Source organism: Drosophila miranda, chromosome 2 (assembly GCF_003369915.1).
Source record: "Drosophila miranda strain MSH22 chromosome 2, D.miranda_PacBio2.1, whole genome shotgun sequence".
Classification (NCBI taxonomy): Eukaryota; Metazoa; Arthropoda; class Insecta; order Diptera; family Drosophilidae; genus Drosophila; species Drosophila miranda.
The window spans coordinates 7792788-7816335 of record NC_046675.1 but is presented as its reverse complement, the minus strand read 5'-3'; the positions used below and the strand labels follow the sequence as shown (position 1 = coordinate 7816335).

The following is a 23548-nucleotide window of genomic DNA, read 5'->3' as shown; positions in this document are numbered from 1 at the left end:
TATTTTAATTTTGAATTAGCTTAAAAATGCTGTTTTAATTGTATGCAAGCAAAAGACGACGAATTTGTTTTATTTTTAGAGCCCCACCCTATGTACATATACCATGCCCATATGTGAAACCACACCTTATGAAAAATTTTACCATGGAGCAAAAAAGTCTCCCCATGTTGGGGCCCTCTCTGTAATTTTCCAATTTTCGACGTGGTTGGGTCGCTGGAGCGCATGCAAACATTTCGGTGGCGCAACCGATAAAAGCTCTGCTCGTCGCGTAGGTGTGTGCTTATATACATACATAGGGGCCTCGTGTCGACGCCGGTTGCATTAACGTTTTTGGTGCGTTGCGCCGCGTACTTCTGCTGACCGCCTGATTGTTTTGCCTGTGTGTTTATCCTCCCATACACACGGACACAAACACGGACCGAACGGACACACACAAGCGTAATGTGAAATCATAATAAAGTGTAACATACCGTTATAGTTATTACATGTGTGCGTGTGCAATAATTAATATTTGTGTGGAATCGAAAAGCCGGATTGTGTTTTGGTGCCTGCAAAAGCCTGTGCGATGGCAGGATCTTTGTAAAATGGAAACATTTGCAGGCGGCCTTTGGATGAATGAACAGCAACAACACAGAATCGGCGGCAGCTAGAACGAAACACCCACAGACAGACAAACAGAAAGAGAGAGAGAGAGAGAGGGCGTGCTAGAGAGAGCCAAACAAACGTAGTAAGCAGACAGCTAGCCAGCCAGCCACCAAAACAACAAAGAGAATATAAGGTAAGTGCGTGAGTAATTGTGGGTGTGCGTGGGTATACGAGTGCATGTGTGTATGTGTGTGGAAGCCGCACCTCCACAATCAGACGGCAAATTAGCGGTAGCAATGCCTGTGAGTGTGTGCGTGGGTGCTTGTTACACTTTTTTGGCATTAACTGTTATTATTATTTAAGTATAAAGCAAGAGACGAGAGATTACATAATTTCGGTATTTCTTTGGCGCCCCCCTTTGTTGTTTTGGCTCTAGCACAACTCTGCAAAAGAAAGCGAAAGTAAGAAGCGGCCGGGGCTTCTGGTCGATCGCTCTTCATTCTTATTGGAATTCCTAGATAATTGCGCTCTCCGCTTTGGCCCGCATTTTCTTGCCGTTCTGCTTTGTGCTTTTGTTTGTTTTATTTATGAATGAGATTACTAAATTAATTTCTGATTTTGATTTTTGTGCGTAACCAGTTGCGCGACTCTCAGTCCCACTGATTAATATCTCCATCCCGCTTCCCCACATGTGGCCATAAATCAAATCGAAATTCCGCAAAAATAAAAAGCGAGATGAAAGATGGCACGATGAACTCCCGCACTGCTTGCTCAGGCAGGGCAGCAACAGCAATAGCAGCTGCAGCTGCGCTTCTCCGTCAACCATACAAAAGCAGTTTTTATGTGGAAATTTTTAAAGGCGAAAATTTGTTGGCCAAAAAGCATAAAACAGACATTTTTATCGCCCACTCTCGTCTTAGCAGCTCGCTCGCGCTCTCTCTCTCTCTCTTTCTCTCTCTCTCTCTCTGTTGAGATCTTATTTCTCGCTGTCTACGAACACTAAAACAATTTCAAGGTTCCGTTAACATTTTCTTCTCTTTTGAGACCGTAAGTGATTTATTTAGTGTGACCACATTTGATCTTTATTAATTACGTTTCAGGTATACAAATTAAATAATGCAAATAACCTCTAATCAGAATTACAATTATGATTATTGAAGAGTATTCGCATATCGTAGGCAGCCGGCGAAATTTTTTCTCTTCTGCTTCCACTTCCACTTTTCGTTCATTTCATTTCATTATACCAAAAATATTTTGACCAAACCAAAACGGCCAGTACATATACAAAGCCACATGCATACAAACGACTTGAGCGTGGCAGTGTTGACGTTAATGAACAACAATAATAACAATAATGTTATGTATGTATGTACATTTTTGCACGGCAACACCCGTACCCTGGAATGGTAAAGTACCCTTCGAACTCTGAACTTCTACAAACTTATGAACTTATATCTCCGCCAATCGTATGAATGTTGTGTCACGATTTTCGGTGTGCAAATCTAGATGCAGGGTATCTGAAGCTTCGGCTACCGCAACCCACCTTACACTCTTTTGTTGTTGCTGTATTGCTGTGGATAGTTTTTTTTTTTTTTTTTGGCACGACTTGTGCCAGCGCCGGGGTCTGGGTCTGGGCAATAAGACGAATTTATGCTTGTCCATTTGCCTGCAATTAGTTTCGAGAAGTCAACAGCGCGGTAATATTTAGTTGTGGTTGTTGCTGTTGCTTTCTGCCTTACACTAAGCTACTTAACGTCACAGCCGTCGCTCTCGTAGTTATTTATTGTCTGCCTTTGCTGCCTGCGCTGCGTCGGCAATTTGCATTTGCTGAAAAGCTTTTTCTAATATACCCTTGCAGAGAATGCTACGATTATGACTACGCACACAAGGAGGAACTTTGTACGCAGTAGCTATAATCTTTTGTGTTTCTTTATATCTAAGCAAAATTTAATCAAATCAGATGAAAAGAATAGTATGTTATACATATATAAACATACATACATATGTATGTATTAGCGCCGTATAAGCGATCAATTGAATAGGGTATCAAATTAGTCGGCACTCAAAACAGCATTTTTTCTTGTTGAATTTTTTTCTGCTTTTTTGCGATATGCTTTGGTGTAATTGTTTGCCCTTCGGAAGGTTGTTCCCTGAGCGGTGCGGGGTTTCTTTTCAATTGGAGCTGCAACGCCCACATGATGAGGCGGAGAGCGAGCTGTGAGCAATTCTAAAAAACATTTGTTGGCCAAAACAAAAGCAACAGCTGCGTTCTACCGCTGCCTCTGTGGCGAACGTCCATTGTGAATGTGCAGCAGCAGCCAGCAGCCTTGTAAGCGCCACCCACACAAAGCCAGCGCCAGCAGTAGCGGAGACCACACAAAAATTTTGTATAGTCAAAGCATTGCAAAGACATCTAAAGACAAACACCAACACGCATGTATGTATGTATATGAAAGAGCTGTACCACCAACTATGACGTGAGCAGCAGAGAGTCTCAGCAGCTGGCTGTCAAAGTCGCCTACGCTTCAAGTCGCGCTTTAAAAGCGTCATTTGCTCAGCTGAGCGCGTCTCACTCTTGCCAACTCACTCTCTACTTCTTCTCACTCTTCTGCTCTGATGCTTTGTGACGTTCCTGGGCTTTCATCACGTGTGCGCTCATCTCTGCTTGAGATTTCTTCTCTTATGTTTATTAAGTACTGTCTAAACTAAGGCAGTACTTGAGCGTTTCGTCCATACATTGAATATCGTAGGTAATGGAAATTGATTGATTGATTAGATTTGGGTGTAATAACTTTGGGGTTCTACCCTTTTTCTCATTCTGCAAAGCTTCTAAAAAAAAATAGCACCTATCATTGCAACGACAATGATACTGCTGTGTCGTTTGGCCGGTACTTATGTTTCAGTTGGCAGCTGTAAATGGGGAACTTTGTTATGCTCCGCACAGCGTGCAATTTCAATCTTTCGTATTCATTTCATTGCACTTTGGGCCACACCACAACAATGTGAGCCACAGACACAGAAACAGCAGCACAAACAGCAACAGCAACATTAGCAGCAGAGTGAGCGAAACAACAAAAATACTGCCGACAGCATAAACTTTGGCATTTCTGCTCTTGCTTCTGTGGCTGCTTCTTCCCGTCTTGGGTCTTCTTCTTTGCTAACCTTGTGCCAAAAAAGAGAAATTGAAAAACAACACAAGAAAAACTTGCAACAGAAAATGTTTCTAACACAATTTTCAACTTGCCTTCAGCGGAAAGAGTGTGTGATGGGTGCGGAGGGGCTGGTGTGGAGGTGAATGACAGATACAGACCAGAGCAGCGAAAATTGAGTGTGTCCGAAAAGTACTTTACTTGTTGTTGGTGTTGTTACTCTTTTTTTTTGGCTAGACAAACGGTTACGCTTGAGCTGGGCCGCTAGATGGCGCCCAGCGGTTGGCCAAGCATGCAACACGTTCTTAATTAATTTCTCATTTCAGCCATTAGGCCATTAGCCAGAGAGAATCGTTCGATCGACACCTTTTCCTGTCCATGTTTGCTTGAGCGTATGGAGAGCTGTGTGTGTGTGTGGGCGAGACTTCTGCTGACTTGGGCAGCGATAAATGAGTGAGTGGGCCCGTTATAAGCGATGCGGTGAGTCAACTGCCGCCCTCTTACTCTCTTCCTCTCGTACTCTCTGCAAATAAAAGCCTACACAGTGGTCATTCGCATATCAGTACAGGACAATTAGGAACAGAAGACATGAAGCAACTCGAACTTTGAACAAAATATGTCCCGCTAAGATGAATTAATAAACATTTTAAGCTTGACTGTCCGAATGCTCAGAATTACAGCTCGAGTTTTTCATGTGGGTAGGTAATGGTCAAAATCTTTGGAATAGAGGTGCTTTAACTTCTGAGGGACAACTGTAGCCGATAGATAAGCAGCAAAACGGTGCTTGACTTGGTCTTGGCTATTTGTATGTGTGCACATCTCCTCATGCATTTACTCGTACGAGTATACGTGCCGATAAGGTGCCTGTAAATATTTGCAAACAATTGAGTGCTTCACCTGAACTCTCACATATCTTTCTCTCGCTCGCACTCGGGTTTTTTTTTCTTGACTGTGTCACTCCACTCTCTGCAAGTCGAGTGGGGGGCCTTTGGCTGCCTTAAAGTCTGCGCTTATCAACGAATTTTCACTACGTCTCAATTTGCTCATTGCCGCACCTTTACCGCAAAAGCAGCAACAGCAACAACAACAACAACAACGAAGTAAAGATGAAACAGAAGAAGAGCCGCCAGCAACAAAAACGAAGAAGAGCAAGAAGAAGTGCCCAAAAATTGCATGATTCATGTGCTTGGCATGTCGCAGCGCAGTCGACGCTGACGTTGACTTCGCTGCTTTCGCTTTGCTGCGGTTAGGTTGGGTACTATGGGGTGGGGTGTCGCAGTGGGGTGGGTTAGGGTGAGGTGCGATGTGGGGTCGTCTGTTTCTGCCGGCTGCTCTGCTTGTTAATTTTAATTGATTTTAATTTGATTTGCCTAAAGAGAATTGTGTTTACGCCGACGTCAGGGTTTTTTTTTTGGTGTGATAAAAGCTTCTATCTCTTCTATGTTTTCGCCTCTCTTTGGAATCCTTCAAATAAATTGCATTTTTGAGTGAATATCAAGGGAGGCGGAAGAAGCAAGGAAGCACCAGGATAGATGACCTACTTATGTACGTCTTAGAAAAATGTTACTTGGGAAAATATTTTACTTAAATATTACAGAAGCAAACCGCTGCATGCATTGCCCACCCACACAAATGCTACCATAGAAACAAACACTCTTGAGAGCTGTCCCAGCTGTACCAATCTCTCTATCTTGGTCTCTCTCTGCCTCTCTCTTGGTTTCGTTTGCCAACGCTCTCTTGAGGATCTTTCACCTGCACTTTGTTAGCTCGTTGAGGTGCCAGCCGGGAGACTTGAGTGGCTGCACCCGACTTGGCCTCAGATTTGCCTCTCCCGTTGCTTGTGGGCTTAATGAAATCCGTACACACATATGCACCTGCACATGGATTTGCTGAAATGCTCAGAAACCGTTCCTTGCTCTTACATATACCCTTCCTGCTCTGGGGTGTTAGGACTTTGATCAGAAGTTGGTCTGCGGAGACGAACGAATTTGAGCCCTCATTAAGTGCAATACTTTTAAGTTTGACTTTAAGTTGAATGTTTTACAACAGCATTTCAAAGGGTATCTAGAGCCCCCTTCCTCTGGTCGTCTTTAATGCATTTTTCCGCAGTCTGTTGTCAGTCAAGCAGCGAAGTAGAAGTCGCTGAGATGAGTTGTTGGTGTGCATCAGTGTGCATATGTGAGAGAGTTGAGAGGGATGTGCAGTCAGGCATCGACATGCTTTTGTTGCCTCTCATGTCTTTTGTTGCTTTTATCCTGGCCATAAAGTTCAAGGAGCTGCCTGAAATGGAATTTTGCCATCCGCCTCGCCCCAACCCCGCCTCCGTCTCCGTCTTGCTTGTATACATTTCTTAAGGCTTCTTCTTCTGAGCTTTAGCTGGACGTGAACCGCAGCAGGACACGGATAGGATGCCTGGAATGCATTTTTATGCGCATTATTAAGTCGGATGGGGGTATTGGGTCAGGGACTGGCACTGGCACTGCCCCTGCCACAGAGAGAGAGAGAAAGAAATCGCTTTGGCTCTTAAGTGAAGCGTTTAGAAGTATTTATTGTGAATTCTTCGAATGGTTTTTTACCCCCCCCACCCCTTCAAAGGAGAGCATAGAAGAAAATTTACGAGCTGGAAATTTGCAATGCAATGCAATTACGGGAAAGTGGTATTATTAAAAGGCAGTTCCTTGCCGGTGCTAAAAAGAATTTACTAATTGAAATCGATTTGGAAAAGACGAGTGCAGCTCCTTCTTAATTCACTCAACTAAAAATTAATTCTAGGAGGGGAGAGCATGCAGTGCAAGAGACAGAAAGCATAGCATAACAAAGAGAGCAAAGCTTACTCTCTTAGGGCAGATCTTGTGGTAAACCAAAAGCAAAAGATAAGCTCAAATTCAAAGAGAAAGGAAAAGGCTCAAGTGTAAAGCTCGTTAATGAGTATCCCAAAAGGGAACGACAAAAAAGAAAAGATCTACAAGGAAATAAACACAAAAACAAGGCTTGAGGAAATGCACTCTTCCAACCAATTTGAGCGAAAATGTATGATTGAGCTTTTACATTTTTGCAAGTTCATTCATGTCATTCATTTATTCCGCCGCACATTAAGTGTGACTTTGGTTAGTTTGTGTTCACTCATCCATCCAATGCATTTCGTTTCGGAGTTCAACGGCTAACAGGAGGCCAACAATTTGCCGCAAATTTTCTCATACCCCAAGTGCCTGACAGGTGAAGGGGGAGGTGAAAGAACAGCGGCGCCGAAATGCGCAACGTCCAGTTGAGCAAAAAAATATATGTCCACAGGCAGGGCTGCCATCCCAAGCCACACACATCACGGGCGCCCCATCATATGCAATCATTTTAAATCTGGGCAAAAATGCAGCCACTTTGCCATGCAACGCTCATCAAAAAAGATGCGAATCGAAATACATATGTACATACATATGTGCCACATAAACAAAACTACATACACACACACACTACAGTATATGTACAAATATATAAAAAACAAATTTATATGTATTGCATATATGGGTTATACGATGGGGCTGCCATTGGGCGGTGGATATGCAAATAAAAAAAGTCACAGCAAAAAGCAGCCAGAATTGGCAACGAGGCTTTAAATACCCTTGCAAAACTATAATTTCGATTGTGTGGGGTACATGGAAATTTACATAAATTTGGAGAGAGAAAGGTCTAGACAATTTTGAGATACATCAGATCTAGATCGAGTTTTGACAAACTTTTGTCAGAAATGCCAGTAGGTAGGGTATAAAAAGAGCAAAACGCTTGAAGGATGGGAGAGTTCTCTCTCCTCCACCTACGCTCCTCTCTCTCCCCCTCTCTTTCACTCCATTCGAGTGCCTGCCTGCTGATGAGTGCGGCAAATATGCAAAGCCCACAGACACACATACGAATGTACATGCAGCTGCAGACTTTTGGCATTGCCTTGCGGTTCTTTGGAGAAAAGTGCGGAAGGGAGAGAGATAGAGGACCAGCAAGCAGTGCTTTGCTGAGTGGAGGCAGCGGCAGGTCTTTCGCTTGGAATCCTAAAATGCTTAGCGTGGCAAAATCAATTTGATGCCATTTGTTAAAACGCTTTATGCGCCTCTGTGAGCGGCTTCTGTATGTGTGTAAGCATTAAATATGTATGCATTTGAGCACTGAATTTCGAGAGAGGGATTTTTCGGTAAAGTGCAGGCAACGACAACGAAATCTTGAGCCTGATGGAATAACGGAACAAAAGGAAAATGTTTAGCTCCGTCTCTCCGTTAGTACTGGCCTTCCTCCAGGGTATCATGGCTGTCGTTTCGGGGTTTCCCCCTTTTTATGCTTCTTTTTCGTGACTACTGCTGAGTCTTTGTGTTTGTGTTTAGCGCTCAAATATCGGTCAAGGCTGGGGCAATGCTGGAGCAGCCAGCGAGCGCACATTTAGGCGACGTTTAGCTGTCGCCTCAGCCTCTGCCTCTGCCTCATTTTTAGCGAAATATGCCACTAAATCCACACGTTTGACGTTGCAGCAAGCTCGTCAACGCCCACGCCCACGCCCACGCCTACGCCTACGCTCATGCTCACGACTCGTCGCTCGCTGGTTCGCTCACCTGTGATATCACGCTGCTGGCGTTAATGACATTTCAGCACTGCTCCTCCACCACCTTGCCCCCTGTTCCTGCCGCATGGGCATGCCTGGCGTACTTTCTGTGCATGCCAAGGGAAAAAAGCCGAAGAATAATAAGGTCAAGGATAGTTCTGGCAACCATATGGCGCACGCCATGCCCTTCCATGGGGCATGGGGGGGGGGCCCCTGCCCCAGACACAATTTCGGGTCTTTTGGGGCGATTCCCGTTTCCCGTTTCTCCCGTGGGCGTGACAGTGTTTAGCCCTGATTAAGTGCCACAAAATCCCTGCCTGCCCCAAATGTCCGATGGCAGTAGTAGTCGGTCGCGTGTCTGTTGTTGCAACGAAATTGCATTTGTTTTGTGCTGCGGCGGGCCGTCACTTTTGAGCCGGATGTTTGCGTGAGCTCTAGGGGAGGGGACCGAAAAAACGGAAAGAAGGCAGTTACTGTGGGCGTGGCTGTAATGCTATTTCGTTGATAAATGGAGGGGCGACTTTTATTTTTAGCCAAAACCATAAACTATTATAGTGGAAATGTGAAAAAGAAAGAGCCGAAAAGATAGGGTAGGATCAAGCGATCAATACGGTACCCAATAATTGGATTATATTAGATTTAAATATAGGTTATAATTACCCTTAATTTAATAATTAATAATAATAACTTAATAATTACAGTTCTCAAAGATAATTGTTGCCGTCTCCTAGGAATCCTTGAACAAATAACTTTATAAAATTAACAAAGAAACCAAATAAGCCCCCCCTTCTTTATAGCTGAGCTCCTTAAAACGACTTTGAACTACTTTAATATCTCTCTCTCTCTCTCTCTCCCTCCACTGACTGTTGTCGTTTTCACTCACTTGATGCCTGGGATGGAAATTGAAACTGGAGATGGATGGGGTTAAGGATGGGAATGGGGCTGACAACTTGGGCCAAGTGTATGCAAAACGTTGCCACTTAACATAAATACGACAGTTTATTCTAGGTACTCGTAGTATGCTGCTTATGTTATTTACTTAACTGAGCAATTTGGTTAATGTAAACTGTTTGCCAGAGCGACTGGATCAGATTAATCAGGGTTGTATCATTTATCTATCAGTAGATAATATTTATTTAGGCACTTTATCCGGAAGGGATTCAAAGTACAGACAAACCCTAAAAAGGCCACTGGGCCACCAATCGTTCCACGTTTCACATTCCACTGTTCCACCTAACGTTCCACTGCTCCATTCTTAAATGACATTGATTCGTTGCACGAATTTCCCATAAGCGAACGGATACACCTCAATGATAGAATTGTGTGTGTGTTTTCTTTCAATTAAATACCAAAAAGATAAGATACACGAAGGGTATGTATAGATAATAGTTGTAGCTTTAAATTTAATCCCATCCTCTCATTAAATGGCGAAACTTTTCAACAACTGGGGGGAACCACAAGACGAGTGCACTCCACAACACCTGCCAGCCCGTCGGGCTCTTTGGCTCTGCTCGCGGCTGTATCCATTGTGAACCTTATCAATTAGCGACGCCCCAGAGTGGAGCTCAGAGGAGCTCTCAAATTAATGCTGCATGCATAATCCTGTGGAGCGTGATTAGCGCGGTGGCGGCAAACGCTAACACTAATCCGCAACCCACAGCCGCCACCGACATGGCCATCAGCAGAAGGCTTTGATTAATTATATGATCCGTGTTTTGGTTGGACCCTCCCCCCCCCACCCCTTGGCTTGCGGCTGCTGTGAAATTAATTAACTCGAAATGAGACACAAAACCAAAGAGGGTGGATGCTATGGAGGGGGGATAGTCCTGTCCAGCTGTTACGCATTCGGAAGTGCCTCAAAGCAAACATAATTGGGCTCTACCCCCTCCCCGAGTTCCCATTTTGTGGCCAACGCGAAAACTTATTGTAAACCAACAAACCAGCAAACAAATCGCGCAATCAGCTCGAAAGCAGCTGCAAGAAGTTGCTCGACAAATTCAACTACCGAGTATCAATGCGCCCTATTGAAAAGTGCTCGAAGTGCAGCCTGCCCTGCCTCCCCACTGCCCTGCCCCACTGTAGCCGTGGCAGGGAAACCACAAAATTTGATGTAATCCCATTTAAGCAAGCTGCTTTTCAGCAGTTGATTTGGTTTGCTTTGGCTTTGGCTTTGCCTTGGGGCGTGCTCAAAATCTGCTATCAACACTTGTTTATAGAGCAGATCTCTCTCTCTGCCCTGCCACTCCCCCTCTTTCGGCGGTGAGATGTTCCATCTGAGGAAAAGCAATTCAAGGCTTACGCATTTGTCGTCTGCATCTGCTTCTGGTCTCTGGACTCTGGTCTCCTTTTTTTTTTGGCACTTCTTTTGGTTCTGCTGCCGCTGCTGCTGCTGCATCTAGTGGCGTCTCTTAATCCATTTGCTGCATTGCCAGTCACGCCCACCAGCATATACACGCCTTGGCAATAAAACTTTTACCCAAGCCCTAGCCCTAGCCCTAGCCCATTTTTTCGCCCAAGGCCCTAACTTTCTTCTTCGTGCAAGAGTGGCTGCAATTTTTCCTCAACGACCAAAAAGGCGCTGATGGCAACGACGAAAGCGAAGGAGGAGGACCACGCTTGAGGCTGTCGTCAATGAGCTTTACTCAGCGACGACAGTGGCTTCAGCTACCCTGTAAGTGTAGGCAGACATGCATTTGGGGTATATTAGTCAAAGGCATAATAAGGCAAAGGGTTTTTGAAGAACTAAAGGCTTCATTCATAAAAAAAGAAAACAATTAATTAAAATGAATAATTATAATAATGTAAATTTAATTTAAAAATTGCAATATTTCTTTGAATCCTCTTTCGATTATTACCTATCAATATCAAAAAGGGAGTTCTCCAGGATGTTTTTAGGAGTTTCTTCTTCTCGTCTCTGGTTTACAAAAACTAATTTTATTCACTATAAAAAATAGATATTTTTGCCATAATTTAATTTATAATTAATGATTCAAATGATGATTCTTTATTTTACTTACATTTTTTTTAAATGTATTTATTTTTTAAAATTTGTTTTATTATATTTATTTATATAATTTTTTAATTTATATTATTTTTTTTATTTGTTTTATATTTATTTTATTTTTTATTTTATTTATACTTATTTTTATTTATTTTATGTTTCTTATTATTTTTATTATTTATTATTTTATTATTTTTGTCTATTCAAAGTATGCTTTAACAAACACAAATTGTAGTCTCTCCCGTATAAATACCTATTTCGGTTGTACTACGTATTGCGCGTCATGCGGCAGCGCCCCTCTGTTGAAATTTCAATCTCCCACCTTGCAGGGTATGCTTGCAGTCCATCAGCTCACGCAACCCGTATCTTTTTCCTGTTTATTTCATACTATTTACTTGAATTCGTTTCTTCAATTTATTTTCGGACTGACCTACATTGATGGCTGGCTGCCTGGCTGCCTGGCGGGCGGCTTGGCTTTGGCCACACATCTCTGTGTGTGTGTCTCCGCATCCCACAGTCCACATCCCACATCCCATCTGCCGAATCTCAAGAACTCTTGGCTGAACGCTTTGGCCAAATAGAACTAGAACGTCATACGATTTTTGATTATAACGTCAATGAGGCGGCGACACGATGCTCACAGCTGCTCTTGGCTGCTGTCGATGTCTGTCACCTCCTTTGTAGCGACATTTCTCGTTTTTTTTTTTAAATATAACAGAAATAAAGTGAAAATAAACAATCGAAATGGTTGACAGCTGAAAAAACTGAGTAAAAGAATAAAAAATCAGAAGAAAAAGTTTGTAAATGATAAAAGATACCCTTGAGAGGTACTGTGAGAATGGAGACTTAGACTTAATTTTAAATCAATTTTTAGGGTACAAAAATCGGAGTTGAAACGAATTTTAAATTTTGGAATATAAGAAGAGACCGACAAAGAGGTCTTAAACATGTATCTTCGTGGAATGATGTGTTTCATTGCTGTACAAATGTCCCCTAGGTGAACAGACACACCGGTTTTAAAGAGAGAACTTTTACCACAAGTGTTGCTGGTTTTCTTACCAAGAAATCTCAGCATACGATGCAGATGGAAATGGAACCAGGGAGAAATAATCTGGAATCTGGCATCTGGATTTGCCTCAGATGTAGCTGGAAATCTGTAGCTGGACAAACAGATACTCGAGTACTTTAGAGGATTTGCAATGTGCGCGTCTCCTTTTGATGCATACCCACCCCCACCCCCCAAAAGGGGTACACAAGGACATACAAAAGCTGTCGAATAATGTTGTCTGGCGACAAAAGTTTGCTCTTTGTTCTCTCTCTCTCTCGTTCTCTCTAAAACAGGGAAGGGAGCTCTCTACCCCTCTACTACTCTTTTTTTTTGTATCCCCCCTTCCGCCTCTGGGCAATGGCTTCTCATCTGTCTTTTGTTCTCTCTCTCTCTCTCTCTCTCTCTCTTTGCCTTTGTGGCTTACGGTAGCTCTTTCATTCTCTGTCTCTTTTCATTCGCCATCTCTTTTGTGGCTCTTCTTTCCATCTCTCTTTGCACTCTGTTTGCCGTTTCCTGCGTTTCGTTGCGCCAAAAATATGAAAATTGCTTGCTGTTTGTGTGGTCTCTGCCTCCCCCTGCCTCCCGTATTCCACCCAAAACAAACACAAACATACGCCCCTACCCTACCCCCCCCACAATCCCTGCCCCCCTGCTGCAGGGGGGTAACCCCATCGATTCAGCTTCTAGCTTCTGGCATGGCATGGCGCACATTCAGTCGTTGTTTTTATTATTATTATGGCTGTTGAAATAGTTTTATGATATTGTCTTTTCGCTTTGATTTGACACAGAATTCTGGGGGGGAGGGGAAAGGGGATTCTGCTTATAAGACAGATCCAATCTGGCCTTCGTTTGGTAATTAACATATTTTCATTTGGAAATATTTGGCCATTTATTTAGATACCCCACATTCTGCCGACTTTCGCTCCTCTGGAAATGCGAATCCCCCCCCCCCCCCCCCCCCCCCATCCATTAAAAGAGTGCGAGAGGCGCTTTGTTTGTGGGGCGTAACTATTGTTCTGGTGCGCTGAAAAATTCAGGCCACCAATGGATGAATTCTGATTGCCGAAACGGTTGAAAAGAGTCCACCCCCAGGAAAGCGGCGGGGGGAGTGACATTGACATGCAATATTTGCCCGCTTTGTCATTTCGAATTGATAGATCGAAAGATTTCAAAATTGGATGGTTTTTCCGCGAGGATTTACTGTTAGTTTGCGGACAAACAGAAACCGATTTTTTGTTATTTCGCGCGTGAAGTGGCAATTTACTAGCGAATAAATTTCACAATACATATAATCTTTACCCCTATATCTATGGGGGGTTCTGTGCAAAATTTAGCTTTATATTCTGATGACACAAAGCTAAAAGCTTAAAAATACTACATATTTAACTAAAACTGACTCACGAAATTTATGAAAAATGTCTTAAAAGAGAGTTACAATGCAATTAGTGGGGTTTCTACACAAAGAGAAAAACAGTGCTGAAATTCGAATATTTCCACTTGGATTTTCAAATTTAGACCAAAAGATGTTCTCAGAGAGTGGAAATTATAAAACGAACTTTAATTTTTATATTACTTTTCCATTTTTTTTATTTTTTGTTTTTAAATTTTATTTTTTAAAAAAATACCGTGTAAAAACAGAATTAGGTGTATATTAATTTTGTGCTTCTAAATGAGAACATTCGTTTTTATATTCATTCATTTCGTTTTAATACAAAAATTTGTATCCTGTGGGTCTCTGCGTTCTCAGTGGCACAAAATGATTTATAGCCCTGTTTCCCTCGGGCATATTCGTCAAATAAGGCGAATGACGCTGATTCGCGTTACGAATTTCCCATAGGTAAAAGGACACATCTGTTTCGAATGAGGAGGAGGTGGAATGTAACAACACAAAAGGAATCAAGTGGTGCTTTACTTGAAGTTTAACCTTTACTTTTACTTTAAGCGCTTAAGAAATCAGAACTTTGTGTACACGCAATCGATACCTACCTGTCGGGTATCTAGAAATGCGTTCAATTTATTGTAAATGTCAGGTCATTAACTCAAATCAATATTATTTTGTCTATTGGTGAGTTTCAACTGAAACTTTCCTGCGGGGCGGGAGTCATGCACCCAGGACTCCAGGGTGCCACGTTTCATGGACCTTAATGAGCATCGCATCCCACGTGAATGTGCTTTGAAAAGGCTGCCTGAAAATGGTTCCTTACAATTTGTACCCCCATAAAAGAGAAACATATTCCCATTCATAATCCGCGCAGTAACGGAATTAAGGGAAAATTAACTTGATTCGTGGAAAAAACACACAAACCCTTTCAGCATAAACGGTAAAAGCATGTGTGTATCTTTAAAAAAAAGTATCTGAATACACGTATCCGTGTATCTGTGTAACTGTATAGCTGTGTGTAATATTAATTATAATTTACTGGACCAATGCCCACAGATGTTTGTTTTTCGCCAGACCACGCCCCACTTTCGGGCGGCAGTCAATTAATACTCGTACTCAAATTTATGCAAAAAGGCTTCGGTTAAGTGCATTAATAACTTTATCCAATAAGGCAACGATGTAACCGCATCCATAACTCCATAACCACTGGCCCGGCCAGATCCAGAGCCATTAACCGAGGGTCGGATATTGCGGTTGAAAGTGCATTTTATAATAATGTGATAGATAATGGGAGACCTATTTTTTGGGCCACTCTCTCTCTCGCTCACTTTCACAGCGTAGCTTAGCAGATGGAACCAGTGTGGAACCAACAATTCAGTTGCATTCTATATGGTAGATAATGGGAGAACTATTTTTTGGGCCAGATTGTTTCAAGCACTCTCTCTATCTCTCTCTCCCTCTCTCAATTTCACAGCGTAGCTTAGCTTAGCTTGCTCAATATGCAACTTGTATCTTTGAAGTTCATTCGCAAAATGCATCTTAAAGTATTTGTAAATAACTAATTCAATCCCTTAATCGATTTACACATCCGCTATCGACTGAGAGCAGACCAAAGGTCAACGAATAAATAATGAATCATTATTAAATTGCCTAAAGTTATGTCTTTATAAAATTAAACACATTGCAAAAAGAAAACACAAAAATAAAACGCTTTCAGCAAACAGAGAAGCGGAAGCGTGTTTCATTTCACGGCCCATTGTTTGTCGTCCAATTTCGCAAATACAATTGCAATGAATTTTAAATTAAAATAAACACAAAACGACTTTCTTTCGGACCCACGCGTGCGTGGCAAATTAAATTGGGGAATAGCTTTTGGGCCATGAAAGTCTTTGGCTGATGATATTGCTAGATCGAAGCATATGGCAGGCATAATTGGAATAACAATCCAAAGTCCACAAAGAGTACGAATATGATAGGCCAGTGTTTCCTAGGGGGTTATTCGTGCTGTACAAATTTGCCATAAGTGAACGGATAAGCGTGAACGTTGGCTGTAAAACAATGTTCCTTAAGTGAACGGATACGTGTGAACGTTGGCTGTACAAATGTGCCATAAGTGAACGGATACGTGTGAACGTTGGCTGTAAAACCCCAGAGGATTGGTTTTTTTGGGCTACCTTTTAATCAGCTCCAATCAGATATATTTTAATGTGTAACCCACAGATTTATTACCCCGTTAAGCTCTTCCCGAAACTGATTTTTGGCCATTTCGATTTTCTGTGGTAAATGATTATACAAAGAGAAATACGTAAAGGATTTAACTAAATATTATTCCACCAATTGTTTGTGACTTTTCCCCCCGTCCCCCCGTCCATCCCTCCGTCCAGCTGTATGTCTGCGGCACTTTAAGCTGCGAACAACTCTGTTTTGCTGCTGCTGTTCTACTCTCGTATAAATTCATTAGGAATACTGAAAACGAGAGCAAAAACTGTCCAAATGAAAGCGAACAACCGACAAATGGTGGGTTTTGGTTTTGCTGTGGTTCTCTCTCTCTGTGTGTCTGTGTGGTCGAGCGGTGTGTTGCAAGGTAGGGGGCTGGGAGGCTGTGGCAGGGGGGGGAGGGGCCGCCCACACGCACTGCACTCGCCTGCGTGGGAGAATGCACTGCACTGCCAGTCATTTGTCTAATTTATTTTTGCAAATCTTTCTGTTGTTTTTCTTTGCTTTATTCTCGCTTTTCGGTTTTTATTTTAGTTTTGATTTCTTGTGAATTTAATTATTTGCCCATTTGTTTGCCGGCTTGTAATGCAAATGATTTAAACAGGAAATGAGATGATGTGTGGGGAATGCTTGAAAATATATACAAAGAAAATGAATGAAAATGTGCTGGAAGGGCAGGAAGGGGGGGTAGAGAATAAAAGAGGATCTAGGACACAAAATCAATAAATATTTGGTATATTTATTTGGTAGGTACTCCCCGATGAAATATTATCAGGGATTAAAGCCTGTTGAACAGATTTTTTTGCCTAACGCATTCCCTCTATCACAGAGAAGCTTAGCAGTGAGTATATAGTGAGTTTCATGTTAACATACTTCTTTTTATATTACAAAATTCAAAATTTGATTCAAAATTGTCTATAAAATTCTTATAAAATATACAAAATATACCGCTGGTCAAAATTGTGACATTTTTATGTGTGTTTTCTAAGATTTTGTGGAAGAACGTTTATCATGAATTATTAATTAATTTACTTTATAATTTAATTTAATTTTTTTAATTAATTATCTTTCTTATAGAATATATAAAAAAAGCTGAATATATTAAAAAATTAATGAATAAAAAAATTAATATATAAATAAACTGAATAAAATAAACTGAAAATATAAAAAAAAAATTTAAAAAAATCTATATAATAGCTTTTTAGTTCAAATTAATAAAAATAATATGTCAATTGGTTAAATTAATGAACTTTCAGTTGCTTAAGATTTATAATATCGGGACAGAATTGAATGGAGATTTTTGTTTATTTAATTTTGAATTTTTGGGCGAAAATAAATAACATTTCGACAGGCTTACATTCAAAGGATTTAATCGGAAGCCTTTGAGTGCTTCCATCAATGATTAAATGAAATTTTCCATCACAGATCACAGGGGATAGTTCTTACGAAGCATTTAATCCTCTTACTATTAAAACAATATACCAACAATATTTCTCATTTATTTCTGAGTTACGAAAGTAACAATTTCATGGAAATAAATCAAATATTAAACTTACGAGTATTTCAGAGCAAAGATACTTTGGGATTAAGTAGAAAATTCTCGGTCCCCCTCTCTCTCTCTCTCTCTATCTCCCTCTTAGGGGATTAGCTAAAGATGGCTGTCGTTTCCATGAAAAATAGCTGTGCACATAACATATTTTTCCGAGCACATGTATTATCCACTCTTCCCCTCTCCTCCCTTGCATTCATCGAATGCCTCTAGCAGACCAAAGTTTCAACATTTCTGAGAATGTTTTCCATTTTATTTTATTATTTTTTTTTTGCTTTACATGTACAATGTGTAGGTTTTTTAAAAAGGCACGAAAACTAAACTAAATGGCAACAACAGTTGCGAAACAGTTTTCCCCCCTCCTGCCACTTCTCTGTGCCCCTATCCGTGGCACGAATCCTTCTCTAAGAGAGAGGCAGAGAGAGAGAGCTCTTGAGGCAAAATAAAAGTTGAAAATGCATTTTAATTACATGCGTCTCAGTGGCATGTGCCACGCCTTGCTCTTCCCCCAGTCTGGTCTTTAATTCAATGTGTAAGAGTGCACATAAAAATAAGCAATTAAATTAATTTCTCGGTTTGTTTCGGCCCAGGCCCAGGCGTCACCATCGCCGTCATCGTCAGCCTCAATGCGTCGCCCCACTGTGTGGTGGACAGCGGTCAGCGGTAAAAAACAGACGACAAAAAACCGAAAGCAAAGTGTGCCAGAAATTTCGCTGAAACCAAAAAGAAAAAGAGCAACAAGAATGTCGGCGACCTTCGCGGAAGGAGGCGGAATGGGGAGGTGGTGGGGCCCGGGGCGTGCCTCCTGCTGGGTGGCTTGGGATGGGGATAAGCAGACAGACAGTTTGTGACATTTTTGCGTGCATTTATTTTAAATGTCGAAATTAATGAACAGCCCCGAAAGCCCAGAACAGCACTGCTCTCCCTCTCTCTCTGTCACTTTCCACCAGCATCGTTTGTATCTGTATCTGAGTATCCGAGTGTGCACTGTGTGTATCTATGTGCGTGCCAATACGCATGCAAATTGCTCCACTAATTGGCTAAAAAGCAATTGGTGAAAAATGCATTTTCTTATTTTCACTCTTCGCGACAGCTTCTCGCGGAATTAATGACGGAATTTTATGCAACGATGCAGGCAAAATTCTCTTTCTAGCTCCAAAAACTTTTCCAATTAACAAGAGTTCTCTCTCTTGCTGTCTCTCGCTCCCCCTTTTGGCAGTCTCTTGCCCCAGTTCGGGGGAAAACTCTCCTTCTGGATAGTTCGGGGGTATAAGTAAAATATTGATATTTATTGCATCGTAAAAAGTAAACCAATATTTCGCTCCACGACTCTATGAAACTTTATAAAAAACAGCAGCAGCAGCCGCGAAAAAGTCAACTTTTTCCATGAATTTTTTACTCAAATACCCTGGGCTCTCCGTGGAGGGGGGGTCTAAGGGTATATTGTAGTTATAGTAATATGTGGAAGACCTTTAAAGAATAGAGATGGAATTTACTACGTATCTTATCTTTGAGGTAAAATAACTGACTATATCTGAGAAATGTATATATTTCGGAAACATGGAAAAATATATAAAAAATATGTAGAGTACGGACATTAAGGAACTGTGTATATTCACTGTTAAGCTACTCTGTGAGAGAAAGAATTTGTTAGGCAAAGAATAATCTGTTCCGTAATCATACTTTATGGGGGTTTTCCTAAAAGTTCTGCCCATAAGCATACCGAACAATTCCTGATTAATCAACATTATTGTTTGATTTTATTGTTTTTAAATTCCATTTCCGCCTGTAAGGTATTAAAGAAAATTCTATGGTACCCCAAATTAAACGCTTTTTTTGGTTCGACTTCTTAATAAAGATAAAAACTTACTCAAAAAATCTCTTTAAATATGTAGGCGGAACCAGAAATTTACTACAATACATATTCTTGTTTTCAATGAACCCTTCTTTGGGAGTTTTGTACATTTATATTCACGGATGCTGTACATCCGAGGATCAAGCTTTAATAGAAATTGTCAGTACAGCAAACAAAAAGAAAACAAAAATTCACTCTGATTTCAAAAAGTAGAACACTATCCTTTTAAAAAATCATTTAAATCTACTAATTGTATCCTATAATATAAGAATTATCATTTCCACAAATTTTAAATATTTTGTCAAGCTGCCCAACACTATTTATCTTTTCTTTCAAATTGCCCAACACTGTTTATCTTTTCTCTCGATTTGCTCACAGCAAATGGTCTGTGACCGTTCGCTTATGGGACCTTAATTCGTTTTCAATTCACTTCACACAGAATCCTGCCAAGTATCGGGTATTCCTTTGTCGCAATAACTGCTATAGAATTTAACAAAAAGGTTTGTTGTATTTTTTTGGTTATATTTTATTTGCAGAGCAAACTTTTTATTAATGCTTGTCGCTCTGTGGCGCCCCATGCGTCTAGGAAGTGATTTTATTTTGTTGCCTGGCTGTTCTTTTCGCCTTCGAAATAAACACATTTGTATTTTATTGCAGAGCATTTTGTTTTTGTGGCTCTTTTGGTGCATTTTATTGCGCCATGGTTGCCTCTAAATCAAATGCTTTTTACACTAACTTCAAACAACTTGCCAAAAAAGCGTAGCCCTGAATAAAATGCCATCATAAATACAAGCAGCAACAAAGAGGAGATGGCCAGCTGCAACTACAGCAGGAAGTGGCATTACACATAATACCGAAACAGTGCGTTTCAATTCTGTAAATACTTCAAAGCATTTTATTGTATATACAAATCTGCAAGAGGAGGCAGTGTTTATTGGATATTCCAATTGTATATTTTAGTGTATTGACAAAATAATTCAACAAATCTTGCTGAACCAGTGAGTCGTCTAATAATAAAAAATTTACAAAATATTTTTTGTTTTATTATAAAAGTTTGAGGATGAAAAAGGCACAGAAAATATCAGCAAATTTGCTACCTTAAAAAGGGAAGATATGCACATATGATGGGTTTTGTAAAAATTTTTTTAGTTTTTATACTATAAGCCTCATCCATTATTGTTTGTTCCTTACGCTGACCACGGTTTATTCACGGTAGAACTCCAAACTGACTTTAAAACTTTGAGAAGCCCTTTTCCTGTGTCAAATATTCTCTTTGGGCAGACATTTTCCTGTCAGTCGCACTCAGCAACACCAAAGACGACATTGAAAGACAACTATTATCGCCTCGCTCTTATGATGCTCTCTGAGCGACTCTCTCAATACGAGAGCAATAGTACAGAACAGGAACATTACAAGAGTAACGGATAAAATACTAACGGCCAAGAGTAACGGCCAAAAGAGTAACGGAAACAAAGCAGAAAAAAAGTATAAACAGCCAAGAAAAATCTTGTAGTCAATTAGGAATTAAGTTTTTAGAGACTTTCATCAGCTATCCTTTTGCTAATCCACTAAAGTCTTTGGAGCCACAATTTCGTTAGAGGCAAACATCGGATCATATCCTATGTGAATGCCTTGAATTCTTCTGAAGAGATCTCACCCTTTGGAGGAGTCCTCCCATAGAATTTGGGAAATGAGAACCAAAGAAGAGCTTGACAAAAGTTCAGAGAACTTTTTCTGCATACACCTACTGATAGGTAGAAAAGGTCTATATAAACAGGGTAAAACTTCAGTTAGGCCTTGTGCCTGTATAAAATTATGGTCTTAAAGGTGCCAAAATATTGTGTGGCTTATGATCGAAGAAATTCCAATTAAAACCTAGATTATATCCTCGCACAAGAAATTCTACTGAATCTAAAGCAATTCCTTTTTCTTATCGATCCCCGAAAAAGTGTAAATTTACCAACTCCTGTATGGCTTTATCCCTGTCGCAATCTGTGTCACATTCTGGAGTGTACAATGCAGGAAATAACAAGAGGAAAGCCAACACAGAAAATCCTTCACCAAACATATTACGTATACGACCGGTATACGACAGTGCACTGTGCCTGTGCCTGTGCTTGTGATTGTGTTGGTGCTTTAGTGCTTCTGTGGAATTGTTCTTGGCCAGGAGGCCTCTTGTCTTGGTCGAAAGGAGTACAAAATGTTGCTGATTAAGTGGTTGCCGCAAGCAATTTGCGTCAAGTGAAGCGCGTGACTTTCAACATGTGTCACACAGTACTACACCGTGCTACAGTGGGGAGAGCGGCGCAAAAACTGAGGCAAACAGAGCACAAAAACGAAACGAAACGAAAACAAAGCCACAGCCAGAGCCACAGCAACGTGCGACAATTACAACCGTAAATTATGCCACAAGCCACAAGCAACAATAACAGCAGTCGACCACAACGCCACAACGAATGCCACGCCGCCCAGCGTCGTCACGCCCACCTTTATCGTGGACCAGCGCGACGGCGGTTGCCACAAAAGAAAACCAGCCCAAAACGCAGCAAAAATGGAGCACCACACAACGACAACAACAACGACAACAACGAACGGCATTGGCCAACGTCAACGACAACTCAATTAAGTAAATGAGGGAAAACCGAGATGTCGTTGCTGTTGCTGTTGCTGTTGATGTGGCTCTTGGCAGAGAGTGCTTTAGTTGTGTAATTAAGTGAGCAAATCACAAAATAATTATGCTCTCCAGGGCAGAAACTTGTCGCCCAGTCAGCGCCCAACAGATCCACTCAATCACATGACCAATCACTCAATCACACTCAATGAACGAACACCCTGAAAGGGAGGGAGTCTTTGCTGTCGCTGAGCAAAACAGGATATCCTGATATTCACGCCTCTGATGCTGTCATTGTGCGAGAAAATTGCCAGTCATTTAATTATGTCCCATTTTCGCAGGGCCAGCCCAGGACAGGCCCAGGCCCGGGCCCTTGCTCTGACAATTAGCCTCGAGGGCAAGACTAGTGCTCCGCTCCACTTCAATTTCATGCAAAGTCAATTACGCAGAGCGTGTAAATTGCCTCACACGACACAGGGGCACACACACGAATAATGTCCAAAAACGGACATGAAATATGTCCGAAAGAGTGATGATAGAAAGAATGCTTTAAAAGCGGACTACAAAACGGTCTATTCAAGTCGAAACGTTTGGAGCACACGTATAGCGACACTATCATACCCAGTACTTGGGTCCTATAGATGGAATTTTATGATTTAATGAATTTATACTCAACCTGAAATATTTCCGCCTAAATAAAAATATTTAACTGCCTATTACCGTCCTTTCTTCCCACCAACGAAGTAACATTCGGCCTTTGTATCTCCCTCACTCCGCCAGGTGGCGGCTTCGTCTAATCAATGTTTCACGGTCACCCCTACGCCTACGCCCTTAAATTCTCCCCACGAGTATGTACCTGGCATACTCTGTAAATAAGTAAACTAATTAAAATAAAGAAAAACGTAAAAAAAAAACAAACACACACAGACATGGTAGGTGCGTGAAGGCCATTATTTGCAGTTAAATTCTGTACGGGAGGCGCCCATCCATCCTCTGGCCATCGTCTGCCCATTCACATGCAAGCAAATTTGCCACGTGCAATGGAATGAATGAAGGCGTCAGATGAAATGGAAGCAGCAACAACAAAAAAGGAATGTAGGAAGAGGCAGGTTTTGACTGCGGAATATTGGATACCCTCATGGGAGATTAACGTTGGGTTTCACGGCGATTAAACGTCGAAGGAGTTTAGTCTGTGATATTTATAGTAATGTCATTCGATTTGGTTAATGTTTGGATGTGGCCACTTAAGAAACTATGAGTTTTGAGAGTCCTTTACTACTCTTATAATATGGCAAAAGATTCATTGCCATGCCTTCTAGATCAAACAAGAGCATCGTAATTTGGAGCAGCAGTGTGCATGCTTTTTGAAGTTGGGAAAACTCTATAGGCAGGGCTCGAAACGAGCATTAATGTCGCTAGTCATGCCCACGACATGTATTTTTTTTTGTTTTTGATTCTAGAGCATTCTCTTTTGCACTTTTCAGTTGTGCTTCTGGCTGTCGTCGCTTGTCGAAGAATAAATCTCTGAGCAAGGCAGTTCCCATCGCTGATTTAGAGGGATCAAGTCCTTAAC

General features: G+C 41.3%; 1 protein-coding gene and 1 long non-coding RNA gene across 9 annotated transcripts in view; one reads left to right on the top strand and one right to left on the bottom strand.

Moving 5' to 3' along the window:
* Positions 1–148: 148 nt before the first annotated feature.
* The window catches only part of LOC108155744 (flocculation protein FLO11), a 54240-nt gene continuing 30840 nt past the window's right edge, over positions 149–23548 (top strand). For 5 of the 8 annotated variants that reach the window (XM_017286771.2, XM_017286769.2, XM_017286768.2 and 2 more), the window contains exon 1: positions 149–778. The gene's annotated coding sequence lies outside the window, so the exon portion shown is untranslated. The remainder of the gene's footprint in view (positions 779–23548) is intronic. The other 3 variants (XM_017286773.2, XM_017286772.2, XM_033390255.1) reach the window with 2 other exon arrangements.
* Positions 1641–2408, bottom strand: LOC117187478. The gene is made up of 2 exons (XR_004472139.1): positions 2325–2408; positions 1641–2251 (listed from the first exon to the last, which is right to left on the bottom strand). It is a non-coding gene; the product is annotated as an uncharacterized LOC117187478 (long non-coding RNA).